This window comes from Ranitomeya variabilis, chromosome 2 (assembly GCF_051348905.1).
Source record: "Ranitomeya variabilis isolate aRanVar5 chromosome 2, aRanVar5.hap1, whole genome shotgun sequence".
In the NCBI taxonomy this organism is placed as follows: domain Eukaryota; kingdom Metazoa; phylum Chordata; class Amphibia; order Anura; family Dendrobatidae; genus Ranitomeya; species Ranitomeya variabilis.
Window position 1 is genome coordinate 23,710,674 of NC_135233.1, and position 20,231 is coordinate 23,730,904.

The following is a 20,231-nucleotide window of genomic DNA, read 5'->3' on the forward strand; positions in this document are numbered from 1 at the left end:
CCACAATAGAAACACAACCCATTTTTCCGTCTAAAATTCTGCCGCTCGCTTCGGGACAGAATTCTATCACACTGCATACTCTCTGGCGACTTCTCAGTGGACACCGCCAGATGGTGCACTGGTTTGCGCTCCCGCAAACGCCTATCGATCTGAATAGCCATAGTCATGGACTCATTCAGACCCGCAGGCACAGGGAACCCCACCATAACATCCTTAATGGCATCAGAGAGACCCTCTCTGAAAGTCGCCGCCAGGGCGCACTCATTCCACTGAGTAAGCACAGACCATTTACGGAATCTTTGACAGTAAATTTCCGCTTCATCTTGCCCCTGAGATAGGGACATCAAAGTTTTTTCTGCCTGAAGCTCCAAATGAGGTTCGTCATAAAGCAACCCCAAGGCCAGAAAAAACGCATCCACATTGAGCAACGCAGGATCCCCTGGTGTCAATGAAAAAGCCCAGTCTTGAGGGTCGCCCCGGAGCAAGGAAATCACAATCCTGACCTGCTGTGCAGGGTCTCCGGCAGAGCGAAATTTCAGGGACAAAAATAATTTGCAATTATTTAGAAAATTCTGAAACCCAGATCTATTCCCCGAGAAAAATTCCGGCAAAGGAATTCTCGGCTCAGATATAGGTGCATGACAAACCAAGTCTTGCAAATTTTGTACCTTCGTGGCGAGATTATTCAAACCTGCAGTTACACTCTGAAGATCCATTACAACAGGTGGACACAGAGCCATTCAAAGATTAGAAGGAGAAAAAAAAAAAAAAAAATTCTCAGCAGACTTCTTATTTCTCTCCTTTCTTAGCCAAGGATTTTAACCCTTTAGTGGGTCCGGTCAAACTGTCATGTTCTCAATGGCAAGAGAACATAGCATCAGCATATATAGGAACTAGCTCTTGGAAGATGGGAACTGAGCTGACCATGAACTAAACCTAACACACAACTAGCAGTGGCCGGGTAGCATGCCTACGTTGATTCTAGATGCCCAGCACCAGCCGGAGGACTAAATAATGCTAGCAGAGGGAAATATTAGTCCTAGCTCACCTCTAGAGAAATACCCCGAAAAGAGACAGAGGCCCCCCACATGTATTGGCGGTGAATCAAGATGAAATAACAAACGTAGTATGAAAATAGGTTTAGCAAATTTGAGGTCCACTTACTACATAGCAGAAGACAGAAAAGGCACTTTCATGGTCAGCTGAAAACCCTATCAAAACACCATCCAGAAATTACTTTAAAACTCTGGCATTAACTCATAACACCAGAGTGGCAATTCCTGTTCACAAGAGCTTTCCAGACACAGTAACGAAACTACAGCTGTGAACTGGAACAAAAATGCAAAAACAAACATGGACAAGAGTCCAACTTATCTAGTAGTTGTCTAGGAGCAGGAACAAGCACAGAGAGGCTTCTGATAACATTGTTGACCGGCAAGCAACTAACAGAGCAGCAAGGTTATATAGCGACTCCCACATCTTGATGGGAACAGGTGAACAGAGAAGATGAAAACACCAGTTCAATTCCACCAGTAGCCACCGGGGGAGCCCAGAATCCAAATTCACAACAGGGCAGATAGACAGGCGGTCCTGCAGATGTAAAGGTGGAAAATGAAGAAAAGTTGATTAGCCTTATAGCGTTTTATAAGAAGGTCTTTAGTGGATTCAGCGTATACGTCCTTAAAGGCAACGTTAAATTATTGTTCAGAAATTGCACTAAGTAGAATACCCGGTTGGGTTAGGCTACTTTCACACTAGCGTTGGGCTCGGCCCGTCGCGGTGCGTCGGGCCGAGGTTCCCGACGCTAGCGTTGTCTCCGCCGCACAACGGGGGCAGCGGATGCATTTTTCCAGCGCATCCGCTGCCTCATTGTGAGGTGCGGGGAGGCGGGGGCGGAGTTCCGGCCGCGCATGCGCGGTCGGAAAAAGCAGACCGTCATGAGCAAAAAACATTACATGTAGCGTTTTTTGGTCCCGACGGTCCGCCACAACACGGCGCAACCGTCGCACGACGGTTGCGACGTGTGTCAATCCGTCGCAATACGTCGCTTAATGTAAGTCTATGGGGAAAAAACGCATCCTGCAAGCACTTTTGCAGGATGCGTTTTTTCGGCAAAACGACGCATTGTGGCGGATTGCAGTTAACGCTAGTGTGAAAGTAGCCTAAGAGAAGTTATTTCTAGTATGTTATTTAAAATATTTAACCATGTTTGTAACGTTCAAGTGTCCTCACCTCCCATAAAGGGAAGCCTTGTTAAAGTTTACTTGTTATTGCATTTCAAAATTGTATGTCTTTTTGCTGACATGTATTGTTGTTTTCTTCCCAGTCCAGGAGTACTGGATTTAACCGGGGGGGAGTGCAGCGCCCCAGAGTCCTGGTCGTTGCAGTACTGATGCTCCGCCGCTAAGGGGGGCTATGGTACGTCTGATGGCACTGAAGGAGTTCACCTGACCAGGTATCACAGTCACCAATACACTTCACAGTCTGGCCTCCAGGGGGAGCTAAGGGTGCTATGTATTAGGCCACTCCTCACAATCTGGTAAAACTGGGGGTTAGATAGGAAGTTAGGGAGAAGCTGACTGGGTTGGAACCAGGCAACATCCTGTGGCAGAGGGTGTTGCAAGGGAAGATTCAGGGGGGTCCCTGTCAGGGGTGGGATCCTGACAGAGGCCTAGCGAACAGAAAGAGCGTTACGGGACCGCGCCTGCACTTCATCGCGGTGGTACCCCAAGAGAGGACAAGAAGCGAGGTTTATTGTGCTGAGTGAGAAACGAGACCAACACAACAAGGAGAATCACCAGTAGGAGTCGTGCTGTAAGACGAGGCAACATCCTACTGAGGCGCGTAGCCGGTGGCCGGAATGCCGAGAAAGTATTGAGCTCCAGGCCTTACTTCAAACCTATGGCAGGACAGTCAGTTCTAGGCGGGCTGTCTCACCCAAAATCACCTAAGCAGACACAGGGGGCAAGATCTGGAGAGGGGCGACTCTAGAACTCCAGGCCTACCCGTTATACGGGTGCGTCCTAGCCATATCATCTGGAAGACGAAACAGAACATCATAATCGAGTTGTGAGGGAACTTCAGAAACAGACACAACAGTTGTGAGGACTATCCCGTAAGCACAGCAGGGAAGGACTACAACACACAAGCGCTAGAAGGTCGGCACAGATTTCCACCTGCAAAGGGAACTCTGGAGGTGCCATCGGACCGGCCGGACTCAGGTAGCCCGGTTAACCGTATTCCGGACTGAGGATCCTGAAGCCTTCAGTAAAGAGGTAAAGAGACTGCAACCTGGTGTCCTCGTTATTTACTGCGACCGGCACCACACCACAACAGTATCACTCTGCACCTTCATTGGACGCCCCTCAGCAGGGTCACGGGCCGGGTCTAGCCACCGTGACAACCCCAGAACTGAGACAGAGAGACCCGGTACCGGGTACCCCTCGGCCCTGCGGCAGTGGGGGCGCTCCAGTATCGCTCAACACTAGTTACCGCTGATGAATGATCCTTCCAGCTGCAGCATCGGAGGAAAGAGAAGGACCTGAAGAGTCATAGACGACACCTCCATCGGGCACCACATTAGTCCGGTCCAATGCCGAGCAAGTATGAGACATCCACAAAACAAGATAAGACACCAGGAGTCAATAAGCTCAGGCCTCAGATCTAGCTTATGGTGTGACATTGATTAACACATGTTTTAGTCCTAAAATACTCTGTGCTGCTGAGCTGGTCCTACAATTTGGTCCATGAAACCTCCCACTTATTTCCAATTTTCTTGTCACAACATAACTCTGCCCTGTCACATGCAGCCCTGACATCATTAATATCATCTCGTAAGTACTCTGCCCAGTGCCCACCCCCCACAGAATCAGCAAACTCTTCTCCTGAAATACTCTGTGTTACACGACAATTAGAACCATGTGACCAGGTTTCCACATTGCGTATAAATCGTGGAAGCGGCCGTAGCTCCTCCATGTCACGCTGTCTGGAATAAGGAAAACTAGTCCTGAATCTGGGCACGATGTGATTGCAGAGTTAGTAAGACTCTGATGACAGAGGACACGAGCCAAGATGATGTCTCATTGAACAGTGATCCACATGTGCAGCTACAGGACGCCATTTGGCTTTAATTTACAGTTTTGTATAATAGGAGTTTTTGGACGATTACCGCTCCCAATTGTTAGAATTTATCTCACTTAAGAGAACATAATGAACTCTCCAAATGGCCCCAAATGACAAACTGCGTCATATGGCCTCTGCCACCACCATCTGTCTTCATTCTGCTCTCTACTTACATGGGTCATATAATCCCCGATTCATATACGGAAGTATGGATCAACCTCAGAACAAGGAAGGAGGACGACATCTCCAAGGCAAGAAAGCATGGTAGTGTTCTGTAAGAAAGATACAGAGCTCACCATTTTCACAATCTCTGCTTCATGTCAGTTTAGGAAAACATCCCAGATACATTAAGTAGTTGAAAACTCTTCCTGACCTAACATCACTCATAACTGAGGGTGAGATACGGGGGTAAGAGAAATCGACCGTCCGGAAAGTGGTCAATATACTACTGCTCCTATGTGTAAGAAGCAGAACTACTATAATACTGTTCCCTATATACAAGAATATAACTACTATAATACTGCCCCTATGTACAAGAATATAACTACTATAATACTGCCCTTATGTACAAGAATATAACTACTATAATACTGCTCCTATGTACAAGAATATAACTACTATAATACTGCTACTATGTACAAGAATATAACTACTAAAATACTGCCCCTATGTACAAGAATATAACTACTATAATACTGCTCCTATGTACAAGAATATAACTATTATAATACTGCTCCTATGTACAAGAATATAACTACTATAATACTGCTCCTATGTACAAGAATATAACTACTATAATACTGCTCCTATGTACAAGAATATAACTACTATAATACTGCTCCTATGTACAAGAATATAACTATTATAATACTGCTCCTATGTACAAGAATATAACTACTATAATACTGCTCCTATGTACAAGAATATAACTATTATAATACTGCTCCTATGTACAAGAATATAACTACTATAATACTGCTCCTATGTACAAGAATATAACTACTATAATACTGCTCCTATGTACAAGAATATAACTACTATAATACTGCTCCTATGTACAAGAATATAACTACTATAATACTGCTCCTATGTACAAGACTATAACTACTATAATACTGCCCCTATGTACAAGAATATAACTACTATAATACTGCCCCCTATGTACAAGAATATAACTACTATAATACTGCTCCTATGTACAAGAATATAACTACTATAATACTGCTCCTATGTACAAGAATATAACTACTATAATACTGCTCCTATGTACAAGAATATAACTATTATAATACTGCTCCTATGTACAAGAATATAACTACTATAATACTGCTCCTATGTACAAGAATATAACTATTATAATACTGCTCCTATGTACAAGAATATAACTACTATAATACTGCTCCTATGTACAAGAATATAACTACTATAATACTGCTCCTATGTACAAGACTATAACTACTATAATACTGCCCCTATGTACAAGAATATAACTACTATAATACTGCCCCCTATGTACAAGAATATAACTACTATAATACTGCCCCTATATACAAGAATATAACTACTATAATACTTCCCCTAAGTACAAGAATAAAACTACTATAATACTGCCCTATGTACAAGAATATAACTACTATAATATTGCCCCTATGTACAAGACTGTAACTACTATAATACTGCTCCTATGTACAGGATTATAACTACTATAATATTGCTCCTATGTACAAGATTATAACTACTATAATAATGCTCCTATGTACAAGAATATAACTACTATAATACTGCTCCTATGTACAAGAATATAACTACTATAATACTGCTCCTATGTACAAGAATATAACTACTATAATACTGCCCCCTATGTACAAGAATATAACTACTATAATACTGCTCCCTATGTACAAGAATATAACTACTATAATACTGCCCCTATGTACAAGAATATAACTACTATAATACTGCTCCTATGTACAAGAATATAACTACTATAATACTGCTCCTATGTACAAGAATATAACTACTATAATACTGCCCCCTATGTACAAGAATATAACTACTATAATACTGCTCCCTATGTACAAGAATATAACTACTATAATACTGCCCCTATGTACAAGAATATAACTACTATAATACTGCCCCTATGTACAAGAATATAACTACTATAATACTGCCCCTATGTACAACAATATAACTACTATAATACTGTCCCCTATGTACAAGAATATAGCTACTATAATACTGCTCCTATGTACAAGAATATAACTACTATAATACTGCTCCTATGTACAGGAATATAACTACTATAATACTGCCACCTATGTACAAGAACATAACTACTATAATATTGCCCCTATGTACAAGAATATAACTACTATAATACTGCTCCTATGTACAAGAATATAACTACTATAATACTGCTCCTATGTACAGGAATATAACTACTATAATACTGCTCCTATGTACAAGAATATAAATACTATAATACTGCCCCTATGTACAAGAATATACCGGTAACTACTATAATACTGCCCCTATGTACAAGAATATAACTACTATAATACTGCTCCTATGTACAAGAATATAACTACTATAATATTGCTCCTATGTACAAGAATATAACCACTATAATACTGCTCCTATGTACAAGAATATAACTACTATAATACTGCTCCTATGTACAAGAATATAACTACTATAATACTGCTCCTATGTTCAAGAATATAACTACTATAATACTGCTCCTATATACAAGAATATAACTACTATAATACTGCCCCTATATACAAGAATATAACTACTATAATACTGCTCCTATGTACAAGAATATAACTACTATAATACTGCCCCTATGTACAAGAATATAAATACTATAATACTGCCCCTATGTACAAGAATATAACTGCTATAATACTGCTCCTATGTACAAGAATATAACTACTATAATACTGCCCCCTATGTACAAGAATATAACTACTATAATACTGCTCCTATGTACAAGAATATAACTACTATAATACTGCTCCTATGTACAAGAATATAACTACTATAATACTGCTCCCTATGTACAAGAATATAACTACTATAATACTGCCCCCTATGTACAAGAATATAACTACTATAATACTGCTCCTATGTACAAGAATATAACTACTATAATACTGCTCCTATGTACAAGAATATAACTACTATAATACTGCTCCTATGTACAAGAATATAACTACTATAATACTGCTCCTATGTACAAGAATATAACTACTATAATACTGCTCCTATGTACAAGAATATAACTACTATAATACTGCTCCTATGTACAAGAATATAACTACTATAATACTGCCCCTATGTACAAGAATATAACTACTATAATACTGCTCCTATGTACAAGAATATAACTACTAGAATACTGCTCCTATGTACAAGAATATAACTACTATAATACTGCTCCTATGTACAAGAATATAACTACTATAATACTGCCCCTATGTGCAAGAATATAACTACTATAATACTGCCTCTATGTACAAGAATATAACTACTATAATACTGCCCCTATGTACAAGAATATAACTACTATAATACTGCTCCCTATGTACAAGAATATAACTACTATAATACTGCCCCCTATGTACAAGAATATAACTACTATAATACTGCTCCTATGTACAAGAATATAACTACTATAATACTGCTCCTATGTACAAGAATATAACTACTATAATACTGCTCCTATGTACAAGAATATAACTACTATAATACTGCTCCTATGTACAAGAATATAACTACTATAATACTGCTCCTATGTACAAGAATATAACTACTATAATACTGCCCCTATGTACAAGAATATAACTACTATAATACTGCTCCTATGTACAAGAATATAACTACTAGAATACTGCTCCTATGTACAAGAATATAACTACTATAATACTGCTCCTATGTACAAGAATATAACTACTATAATACTGCCCCTATGTGCAAGAATATAACTACTATAATACTGCCCCTATGTACAAGAATATAACTACTATAATACTGCCCCTATGTACAAGAATATAACTACTATAATACTGCTCCCTATGTACAAGAATATAACTACTATAATACTGCCCCCTATGTACAAGAATATAACTACTATAATACTGCTCCTATGTACAAGAATATAACTACTATAATACTGCTCCTATGTACAAGAATATAACTACTATAATACTGCTCCTATGTACAAGAATATAACTACTATAATACTGCTCCTATGTACAAGAATATAACTACTATAATACTGCTCCTATGTACAAGAATATAACTACTATAATACTGCTCCTATGTACAAGAATATAACTACTATAATACTGCTCCTATGTACAAGAATATAACTACTATAATACTGCCCCTATGTACAAGAATATAACTACTATAATACTGCTCCTATGTACAAGAATATAACTACTATAATACTGCTCCTATGTACAATAATATAACTACTATAATACTGCTCCCTATGTACAAGAATATAACTACTATAATACTGCTCCTATGTACAAGAATATAACTACTATAATACTGCTCCTATGTACAAGAATATAACTACTATAATACTGCCCCTAGGTATACAAATATAACTCCCGCCATTGTGTGTACGTTCCTTATTCTCTGTTTTCACACTTTGACTCTTTCCAGTTTTCTCTGATCATTTTACGGCCATTTGTCTCCATGTTATGCTCCCTGTCTCGCTTGGTTACTCCCAGCATGCCTTTCCCCAGTAATGTTATGTTGCATTCACACCAATTATTATTGTTTTGGTCGTTTTCTAGGAAATGTTACAACGTAATAAAATCTAAAGTGGAAAAAGTAAGAAATGATTTTACGAGTGTCTTATCGGTGTTACTGTTGGCACAGAACCCAGAGAGCACTCCGCGCACGGCGTCAGGGTCACTCACTGGGGAAGTTCACACCCTGTACTGGTATTGGGGTCTGATCGACCCTACACTGCTGGGATTTTTGGGTCTTCTACATATTCATTACAAAGTTGTTATTTGTATACAGATACTTTTGTATGTTTAGAGCAAGTTTTCTATCCACAGGGTAGGGGGAGCTGATTTATTAGTGGGGTCTGACCGCTGGGATCAGCACCGATTGGTAGGAATCGCACTTTTATCCCTTTTGGAAGGAAGCGGCCGTACTCCACTTGCTGATCTATTCATTCCTTACAGGACTGCTGCAAAATACTGAGTCTTATATGGAAAGCTTGGAGCGGGGACCGAGCATGTCAGCGCTGATGCACTCTGATGGGTTCGGGATAATGGTTCCCCTTTCTGCCAAGTGCTGCAGGAGCACCCACTCTGATCTCCTCGGATAAGGTGTTATCTGAGCATGCTCGTGTGCTAACCGAGTGCCTTCGGCGTGCTCGAATAATATGTTCCAGTCCCTGCGGCTGCGTGTCTCACGGCAGGGATTCCCTGCTTGTTAGGCAATCCCCTGCTTTTGTTGCTGTTGTCGAACATATTATTCGAGCACACCAAAGACACTCGGTTAGCACCCGAGCATGCTCAGATAGCACCTTATCCAAAAATGCTCGCTCATCACTATTTCTTACCTTTTACAAGATCTCTGCTTGCAGTCAGTAAATGACAACCGCCTCCTTTAAGTAAAAAGGGTAAAAACCTGTCCTGACCTAATAGTTCTCACAGCTGAGGGATTGTTACAGTTGCATCCAGTGACAGATACATCAGCAGCAGGCACCAATATGTCTTTTGCTACAATGTGTCATATCAGTGCCAGTGACATGTTGTATCTGAGCAGCCGTTTTGCGCAGATTTCTGTTAAGTTGAAGCCCCTGGTACCTAATGAAAATCTGTAAGGGAAACCATAAATCGTCAGGTTTCCTTCTGGTGACTTCATTTGAGTTTTTTATGAGACTTTTAACTTCTGAATCTCCTAATCTGCCTCACACTAAATACACTGGATATGGTTGTAACAAAACCTCAGCTGTGAGAAGTGTCAGGTCTGTTACCAAGAGGAATTCTAGAGTCCCACCACAATTACAGTGCAATGTGAGCGCTCTCATCTTATGGTAAGTCTAGGTTCACATGAGCATATAATAATTTCAGCGTTTCATCCAGAAACAGAATATTTTTTTCTCACTTGTCCTCTGTGTACAATCCGTTTGTTTTTTTTTACAGCATCAGCTATTAACCATTTACATGACCATTTACAGTTTCCTAGGTTACAGAATTGCAATGTATCTGTTAACATTGGACGCTGTACTGTGGCTCCGTATGACAGTCAATGTTTTTGCCCACTTACAGACTTGAATGGTTGAGTCTCATCAGATTTAGGAAGAAACTAGTTAAGGTACATTCAGTCAGTGAAAAATAAATCGCTCATCTACACTGCGCCATTGAACACCATTGGACCTAGTGTTCTCTGTTGTTTTTTTTTCCCATGGATGGCTCTCAGACCGAAATTACAGTCTTGAGAATGAGCCCTTAGGGGCAAGATGAGAATGGCAATTGAAAAACTAGGATCGGTCATCGGACCCCAGGCTTGATACAGTGAGTCCAAGTTCCCATAAAGTGTAACTCTGGATGTGACTTTATAAAGCCGCATGCCCACTGTTGCAATTTGGCCCCTAAAGCTGTATTCCCAAGTGTACATTCCTCTCCCTAGCTTCATTGGTGCACTGCATATGCCCAGGGAGGCAGGGGTGACATAGGATACAACTCGATGTGATATTTGCAGATCCAGTGGTAACGAGTCCTATGGCTGCTTCCATGGGCAGATGTGGTGTGCCAATGAAGCCAGGAAAAGAGGTGCCGATGAATCCAGGGAAAGGGGTCCCAATGAAGCCAGGCAGAGGTGTGCCGATGAAGCCAGGGAGAGGAGTGCCGATGAAGCCAGGGAGAGGAGTACCAATGAAGCCAGGGAGAGGAGTGCCGATGAAGCCAGGGAGAGGAGTGCCGATGAAGCCAGGGAGAGGAGTGCCGATGAAGCCAGGGAGAGGAGTGCCGATGAAACCAGGCAGAGGAGTGCCGATGAAACCAGGGAGAGGAGTGCCGATGAAGCCAGGGAGAGGAGTGCCGATGAAGCCAGGGAGAGGAGTGCCGATGAAGCCAGGGAGAGGAGTGCCGATGAAGCCAGGGAGAGGAGTGCCGATGAAGCCAGGGAGAGGAGTGCCGATGAAGCCAGGGAGAGGAGTGCCGATGAAACCAGGCAGAGGAGTGCCGATGAAACCAGGGAGAGGAGTGCCGATGAAGCCAGGGAGAGGAGTGCCGATGAAGCTATGCACAGGAGTGCCAATGTAGCCAGGGAAAGGAGTGCCGATGAAACCATGGAGCGGGGTACCAATGAAGCCAGGGAGAGAGATGACGAAGTCAGGGAGAGGGGTGCAGATGTAGCCAGGGAGAGTTGTGCCAATGAATCCAGGCAGAGAAATGCCAATAAAGTCAGGGCGAGGGGTGCCGATGAAGCCAGGCACAGGAGTGTCGATGAAGCCTGGGAAAGGGGAGCCGATGAAGCCAGGGAGAGGGATGCTGATGAAACCAGGCACAGGAGTGTCGATGAAGCCAGGGAGTGGGGTGCCAATGAAGCCAGGGAGAGGGATGCCAATGAAACCAGTCACAGGAGTGTCGATGAAGCCAGGGAAAGGGGTGTCAATGAAGCCAGGGAGAGGGGTGCTGATGAAGCTAGGGAGAGGAGTGCCGATGAAGCCAGGGACAGGGGTGCAGATGAAGCCAGGGAGAGGGGTGGCAATGAAGCTGGGGTGCACACATCCAAATTATTGTGCTTTGTCAGGGAGCCAGTGGTGACGTCACTTTCCCCGCGTCTGTGGGACATGGGAAAGCTGTCAGGTTCCTTTAAACTGCTGAATGCAGCATATCTTCTGCAAACAAAATACACAGCAGAAGCACATGGCCTGACATTTCTATAAAAGAACATGAAAAAATGAGTGGGAAAAGTAAAGTATCACAGCATTTCTCTACAAGTAAACAAGTAACATCCAATCTGCTTCAAAGACATACAAAAAGAAAAGCTAAAACCGATAAAAAAAATCAACAAAAAATTACAATAAACTAAGCAGATTTCATTTATGTATTTTGCTGGGAGCACCTACAAAAACCGTGCAATAAAGTAGCAGAAAAAAACCAACATTCTGCATGTGTGAACGTGACGTACTAGGGGCCGGTCACAGGTCACTGTGTTCCAGTAATACTCCAGCACCCCTCTTCTGGCTTTGGACGATACTTGATGTTGGGATCTAGAACTTTTTGCATCATCGAGTAGATTAAGAAATTGTGCATGATAGATTAGTATCAATTTGTGCAAATCTTAAACTTTCCTTTGCATTAGTTTTGGCACCTCCTCCCTGTGTGTCGTGGTACCACACTACTCGCAGGTGTAACGTTCTGAACAAGGCTTTCTTGCTTTGTCCTCTAGATTAATGTCCTGTCTGGAAACTTGGCATCGAAAACTTCCCTCGAAATCCAAGGCCAAGAGCAATAAAACTCAACTCCGCGTGCACTTTCCTGCGGATTTTCAGCCTTTTTCTGATTAGAAGCGTCTCCAAACGCGCCCATCCTGCTCTGTGGTCTCACAATGGATAATGTCTCCATCCCATCCCCCCTTTGCGCTATTGTTTGCCCCTTACTCATCCTATAAAAGTATCACATAAACAGCCTATTTATAAAGTAGTCCCAACACCCCTGACTTTTCCATATCACATGTCTGCAGCGAATTTATGAGGTATTTCCAAGTCACACCCATTGGAAGGATCCAAGGACGAGCCAAGCTTCCCCAAAATCCTGAACTCCTTGAACCCCGATGCTGATTCCAGCTGATACAATGTCAGCAGTAAGATGTGCTGGATCAGCATTCTGTCGTGTCGTGACGGACGGCTCTGCTGACTTTGCTCACGTGGTGGAAAAATGCACGTAACAAAAATTTCAATCTCATAAAACTTTTTGCAAGTGCAATAAAAACTGACAAGTGACCTTGCAAAAAATGTTTCATACATCGGCACGCAGCTATTTTATGTGAAGGGAGCAGCAGGAAAACTGCAGCAAAATGCTGAGATCATGGGTTACTTTTCTCTGTTTGTAGGTTATCAAGATGTTCGGGCAGAAGGAGTGGAATCCCACATGACTGCGGAATCCGAAGACGCGGGGTTTATTTGAAGTCTGTAACCATAGAGAGACACATAGCTTTGCATTGTAGCTGTATACAATAAAGGATGGGACATCTGTAATCAACGCTAGTTGCAAAGTAGTTTGTTTTTTATGCACATTGGGCATTTTTTTTAGCACTAGATTTTCCCTCTAGATGTGATGAACGAGATCCCAATATAAATCATTGGGGACCCGAACTTCAGTGCTGTAAAATGGTCAGAGTAAGGGCTAGGGGGCTGCAAAAGGAAGAAAAATAGGAGAAAGAGTAGGACAATTGCCCTGCAAACAAATGTGGATAAGGAAATGACTTAAAGGTGTAAAATAGGAAGGAAATTAATAACATTAAGATTTTAGCAGTGCCCTCACAGAGACTGAGCATAGCTAATACCGGTCTGGTTAACAGTCTCACACAGACCATTGGGCCAGTACCCTCACAGCTCCAAAATGTCTGCTCCAGTAGCGTACGATACAAATGCCACAGGTGAAAAGCTGGTAGTATGATCTCGGATCGAGCCGGTGGTCCGTAACGAGGCTTGCTACCGGCTGTCCAGTTAAACATTTCACCCACAGAGCATGTTTCCACATTTCCCTGAGAAAGCTGATTAAAAATGTCACACCTAGACAACGTAGCACAGTAACCCCACAGGCAGAGTTGCAGAATACACACAGCGGCTTTTGGCACAGTACTATCACAGACATGGCTGCATAAGAGTGGAAAAATATGCGTTACAAATGCCGCAGATGAAAAGCTGGTAGTATGATCTTGGATCAAGCTGGTGGTCCACAGCGGGGCATGCTACCCGCAGTCCAGTTAAACATTTTACCCACAGAGCATGTTTCCACATTTCCATGAGAAAGCTGATTAAAAATTTCACACCTAGACACACACCCCACAGGCAGGGTTGCAGAACACAAACAGCGGCCTAAAGGCACAGTAGTCCCACAGATATGAGTGAAAGAATACACACAGAGGCTTTTGGCACAGTGCTATCACAGACATGGTTGCATAAGGCCGGCCTCACACTAGCGAGTTTTACGGACGTATGAGCGCATAAACTACGTCCGTAAAATACGCATAACACACGGCCCAATGATTCCCTATGTCCCAGCTCTTATCAGCCGTATTTTACTGATCCGTATTATACGGTCTTGTACGGCCGTACAAAATCGCAGCATGCTGCGTTTGTCACCGTATTGCGCAAAAAATCGCCAATGAAAGTCTATGGGGGCAAGAAAAATACAGATTACACATGGACCAGCAGTGTGACCTGCGAGAAATACGCAACGGTGTTAGAGAGAAAAGCCGGTAATTCAATTGCCGGCTTTTCATTTCTCCTTCCCAAACCCGACAGGATATGAGACATGATTACATACAGTAAACCATCCCATATCCCTTTTTTTTTTTTGCATATTCCACACCACTAATGTTAGTAGTGTGTATGTGCAAAATTTGGGCGCTGTAGCTGCTAAAATAAAGGGTTAAATGGCGGAAAAAATTGGCGTGGGCTCCCGCGCAATTTTCTCCTCGAGTGGTAAAGCCAGTGACTGAGGGCAGATATTAATAGCCTAGAGAGGGTCCATGGTTATTGCCCCCCCCTGGCTACAAACATCTGCCCCCAGCCACCCCAGAAAAGGCACATCTGGAAGATGCGCCTATTCTGGCACTTGGCCACTCTCTTCCCACTCCCGAGTAGCGGTGGGATATGGGGTAATGAAGGGTTAATGTCACCTTGCTATTGTAAGGTGACATTACGCCAGATTAATAATGGAGAGGCGTCAATTATGACACCTATCCATTATTAATCCAATATTACTAAATGGTTAATAAAACACACACACATGATTACAAAGTATTTTAATGAAATAAAGACACAGGTTGTTGTAATATTTTATTATTCTCTTAATCCACCTGAAGACCATTGTCCTGAAACAAAGTAAAAAAAACAAACAACAATATTCCATACCTTCCGACGTTATGTCCCACGATGTAACTCCATCTGAAGGGGTTAAATCATTTTACAGCCAGGAGCTGTGCTAAAGCACTCGCTCCTGCCTGTAAAACCCCGGGTACTGAAAGGAAAGCAGGGTGATCTGTAGTTACCTTGAGTTGCGGTGATGCGCCCTCTGCTGGATGTCCTCATGAACTGGAGCCTTGGAAAAGTTCCCACGCTCGAGTTCATATGAGGACATCCAGCAGAGGGCGCCTCACCGCAACTCAAGGTGACTACAGATCACCCAGCTTTCCTTTCAGTACCCGGGGGGTTTACAGGCACGAGCGAGTGCATTAGCAGAGCTCCTGGCTGTAAAATGATTTAACCCCTTCAGATGGATTTACATCATGGGACATAACAACAGAAGGTATGGAATATTGTTGTTTGTTTTTTTAACTTTGTTACAGAACGATGGTCTTCAGGTGGATTAAGAGAATAATAAAATATTACAACACCCTGTGTCTTTATTTCATTAAAATACTTTGTAATAATGTGTGTGTGTTTTATTAACCATTTCGTACTATTGGATTAATAATGGATAGGTGTCATAATTGACGCCTCTCCATTATTAGTCTGGCTTAATGTCACCTTCCAATAGCAAGGTGGCATTAACCCTTCATTACCCCATATCCCACCGCTACAGGGAGTGGGAAGAGAGTGGCCAAGTGCCAGAATAGGCGCATATTCCAGATGTGCCTTTTCTGGGGTGGCTGGGGGCAGATGTTTGTAGCCAGGGGGGGCCAATAACCATGGACCCTCTCTAGGCTATTAATATCTGCCCTCAGTCACTGGCTTTACCACTCTGGCGGAGAAAATTGTGCGGGAGCCCACGCCAATTTTTTCCGCGATTTAACCCTTTATTTTACAAGCTACAGTGCCCAAATTTTGCACATACACACTACTAACATTAGTAGTGGTGAATATGCAAAAAAAAAAGGGATATGAGATGGTTTACTGTATGTAAATCATGTCTCATATCCTGTCGGGTTTGTGAAGGAGAAATGAAAAGCCGGCAATTGAATTACCGGCTTTTCACATATCTCGCGCTGAATTAAATATAAATACAGAATATATATATGTGTCTCAATGACATATATATATATATATATATATATATATGTTTTAACGAACATTTGAGCACATAAATCCATTAGATGTCAGTTTTGCAAGCCTGCGAGAAAATACCGCAGTACGGATGCCATACGGATTACATACGGAGGATGCCATGCGCAAAATACGCTGACACACCCTGCCTACGGATGACATACAGATCACTATTTTGGGGACTTTTCTGCGTATTACGGCCGTAAAAAAACGGACCGTATTTACATACGCTGAGTGTGAGGCCGGCCTAAGAGTGGAAAAATATGTTTACACACACATCATTCCCACCGTGCGTTACAAATGCCGCAGATGAAAAGCTGGTAGTATGGATCGAGCTGGTGGTCCACAGCAAGGCATGCTACCCACAGTCCAGTTAAACATTTCACCCACAGAGCATGTTTATCTCACAGAAGCTCATAAGAAATTATACCTGCAGAGCACGCTTCCACATTTCACCAACAGATGATCACAAATTTCACCCACAGAGCATGTTTTCACATTTCCCTGAGAAAGCAGATGACAAATTTCACACCCAGACAAAGGAGCAGAGAACCCCCCACAGGCAGAGTTGCAGAGTACACACAGCGGCTTAAAAACACAGTACTCCCACAGATTTGGGTTAAAGAATGCACACAGCAGCTTTTGGCACAGTGCTATCACAGACTTCTGCATAAGAGTAGAAAAATATGTCTAGAAGGACTTTTGGTTATGTACATTACTATCACAGACACCTGTCGCTTGTCGGCAGCACATTCACTGAAGAAATGCTACGCAAACGAGCTCTTTTGAGCTGTATTTGGTGGGCTTATTTCAGGGGCATGGTGGGAAGTAGCAATCACTGTACTGGCTAGGGTGCTCGTTGTCCCTTTGCACCTAGCTCCCTCTTTTGCTGTGCCACTCTGGCAGTGTGGCCACCTCCTCTTCCTCCGAACTGTGCACGTCACTAGAATGGCCTTTGCTTCATTTGGGATCTAGGACCTCATCATCCCCCGCATCATCTTCCACAGCAGCTTAAAAGAACAGTAACTCCCACAGGTGGGGGGGTGCAGAATACACACAGCAGCTTTCAGCACAGTACTCCCACAGGTGAGGGGTGCAGAGTCCACACAGTGGCTCAGAGAAATAGTTCTCCCACAGGTGGGGGGTGCAGATTATACACAGTGGCTTAAAAGAATAGTAGTCCTATAGGTGGGGGGGGGGTGCAGATTATACACAGCGGCTTAAAGGAACAGTACTCCCACAGGTCGGGTGGTGCAGAGTACACACAGCGGGTTAAAGGAACAGTACTCCCACAGGTTGGGTGGTGCAGAGTACACACAGCGGGTTAAAGGAACAGTACTCCCACAGGTGGGGGGGTGCAGAATACACACAGCAGCTTTCAGCACAGTACTCCCACAGGTGACGGGTGCAGAGTCTACACAGTGGCTCAGAGGAATAGTTCTCCCAGAGGTGGGAGGTGCAGATTATACACAGTGGCTTAAAAGAATAGTACTCCTATAGGTGGGGGGTGCAGATTATACACAGTGGCTTAAAAGAATAGTACTCCTATAGGTGGGGGGTGCAGATTATACACAGCGGCTTAAAGGAACAGTACTCCCACAGGTCGGGTGGTGCAGAGTACGCACAGTAGTGGCACAGTACTACCACAGATATGGGTTGCAGAGTACCCACGGCATTTTTTTTGCAGAGTGCGCAGTTAGAATCTGTCCCTCACTCCAGATGCATCATATCCCCACACTAATAAGAACAGAATGGCGGCGGCACCCGCCTTTATACAGGCCAGGTCATGTGCTTCTGCGGCCAATATTTGGCAAGGCTGTGATGGCTTTGTAAGTGCCCACAGTCTGAAAGCACAGCTTTATCAGACTGGCAAACCCCAAAAACAATAGACATTATGTGCAGAGTTGCTTCATTTGTTGCTTTTAGACGCATTGATCACAAAAGTATAAATATCTTATTAGCGTCCTCTAAGAAACGATATTGTTCTTGAGCTTCACGGCGTGACTACAAGATTACCCATTTGGAGTTGTTTTATTTCACACTTTCATCTTTTATCCATAACTTCATCATTCTGTCACATGTGATAGTATTGTCTATTGTTAGTAAGATTTGCTTTGTGCCGGACCTTGGATTTTTTGCGTTATTATTGATTATTTGTGGTTTTCTAGGTCACAGCAGCGCTGGATTGTCCTATTTCCTCTCCAGAACATTGAAAACCTCAGCTACATTAAAGTGATTGGAGCCTGTGTCTTAGCGGAGATATTGTGGGAATCCTTCTGTCAATGTTATCAAGTCAAGGAACCTGAAAGCCAATTTAGATTGCTTACTCTAAATGAAGTCTTAGAAGGCACCTTAAAGCAATATCCTCCAGGAAGCTAAAACCAAATCCTTCTGAACCTGATCAGGAGGTGAAGTTTTTTAATAGAATAAATGGTAAGTAATTGAAGGGAAATGGAAAATGTGTTCTGTCACATGATAAATACCCTCCGGGGATCACCGGATTCAAGTGCGGTTGTCAGTTACCGTGTAACACTCTGTAGGACAAGTACGTTATCCTCCTGCTGATTACATTAATGAAAAACTTCAAACCAAAGCAATTATTATCCCAACTGGAGCCAAAAATAAGGATCCACTTAGACTTGTGTATCGTCTTAATACACATATATTGTATATACTATAGGAATCATCGCTTTCTGGAAGGCACAAAGACTTTATAGCAAACAGGAAGGTTTATTACAGCAAACGAACATAGTGCTCCTTCTTATTTGTCATCAAAGTTAGCAAAGAAAGATAAGTGTCCATATGGCAGTACAATGTTCAACAATGCGGGCTCACCCATTTTACAATTAGGGTCAGTCCTAGTCAACCTCCAGACAAAACTGACCAGTGAACTCTAGGTCTTTCCACCTTCACTCCCAGACACAACTGTCGCAGTTCAGCTGCCTTAAATAAACTGTTCAAATCCTGTAAGTGGAAATATGGGAACGGCCAGTCCCATCCAGCTATTCTGGCTGTTTCTAAAACCTGGACCCAAAATCCAGGCTTATTAAAAAAAAAAACCCTAAGAACTAATGGTGCTAAAGCCTGCTTTTCCGGACTTCACATCACCGAGGCTCACCACCTCGGTGACACATATCTTCTGTCCAGGACCTGTCCAGATGCCACCTTACAATAGAAAGAAAACTAGTAACAAAGTACTTTTGCCATGAAGTAAATATCTTTTACAATATATCAATGTGACTGGAGACTTTCAATACTCAAGCTTTTGCTATAAATGGAAACCCTGACACCAGTGAGAACAGAGCAAAAGGCTGTGTGCGGAGACATAATAGGTTTGGAGTTATGAATCAATAAAAAGAGCTCAGATTGTTATCCGATTATGGGAAACAAAACGCATAGGTTTTTTTTTTTTAACCTGTGCTTTTTCCTAAACCGCATGGAATAATAGGGTTACCACCCGTTCATAATTTGGGTTATTAACCATATGTATTTCTGCAGCTGCGGGTTCGGGGCTCAGTGGGCATTCTCTCTGAAGCTACATTTTGAGCTATGGATCAGTAAATCAAAGATCTGACTCATAAACAATTGTGGATCTCGTTATATATAATAAAATATATTATAGGCCAATTGTCCTGCACTAGACCCTATTAACCATTGCAGCATCCAAAGCTGCCAGGAAGATTAGGTATTAACCAAGTTTACCCGCCATCTGTAAATCCTGAACATATTAATGGGCGAAGAGCATTTTAATGACTCTACATTGAGCACCAAAGGACTTGGAAATGTCTCTTTAAAAATCCTGTATTTGCTCCCGAAAGGACGTGGTTACGGGGTCATTGACAATTAC

At 42.5% G+C, this 20,231-nt stretch overlaps 1 long non-coding RNA gene across 2 annotated transcripts in view; it reads left to right on the forward strand.

Annotated features, from left to right (window-relative positions):
• LOC143809036 (uncharacterized) overlaps positions 1-19,838 on the forward strand; it is a 33,970-nt gene extending 14,132 nt beyond the window's left edge. Inside the window, exon 3 of one of the 2 annotated variants that reach the window (XR_013222039.1) lies at positions 18,553-19,838. This is a non-coding gene — a long non-coding RNA (uncharacterized LOC143809036). Of the gene's footprint in view, positions 1-13,224; positions 13,360-18,552 lie in introns of those variants that run through there. The other variant, XR_013222038.1, reaches the window with a different exon arrangement.
• The last annotated feature ends 393 nt before the right edge of the window (positions 19,839-20,231 follow it).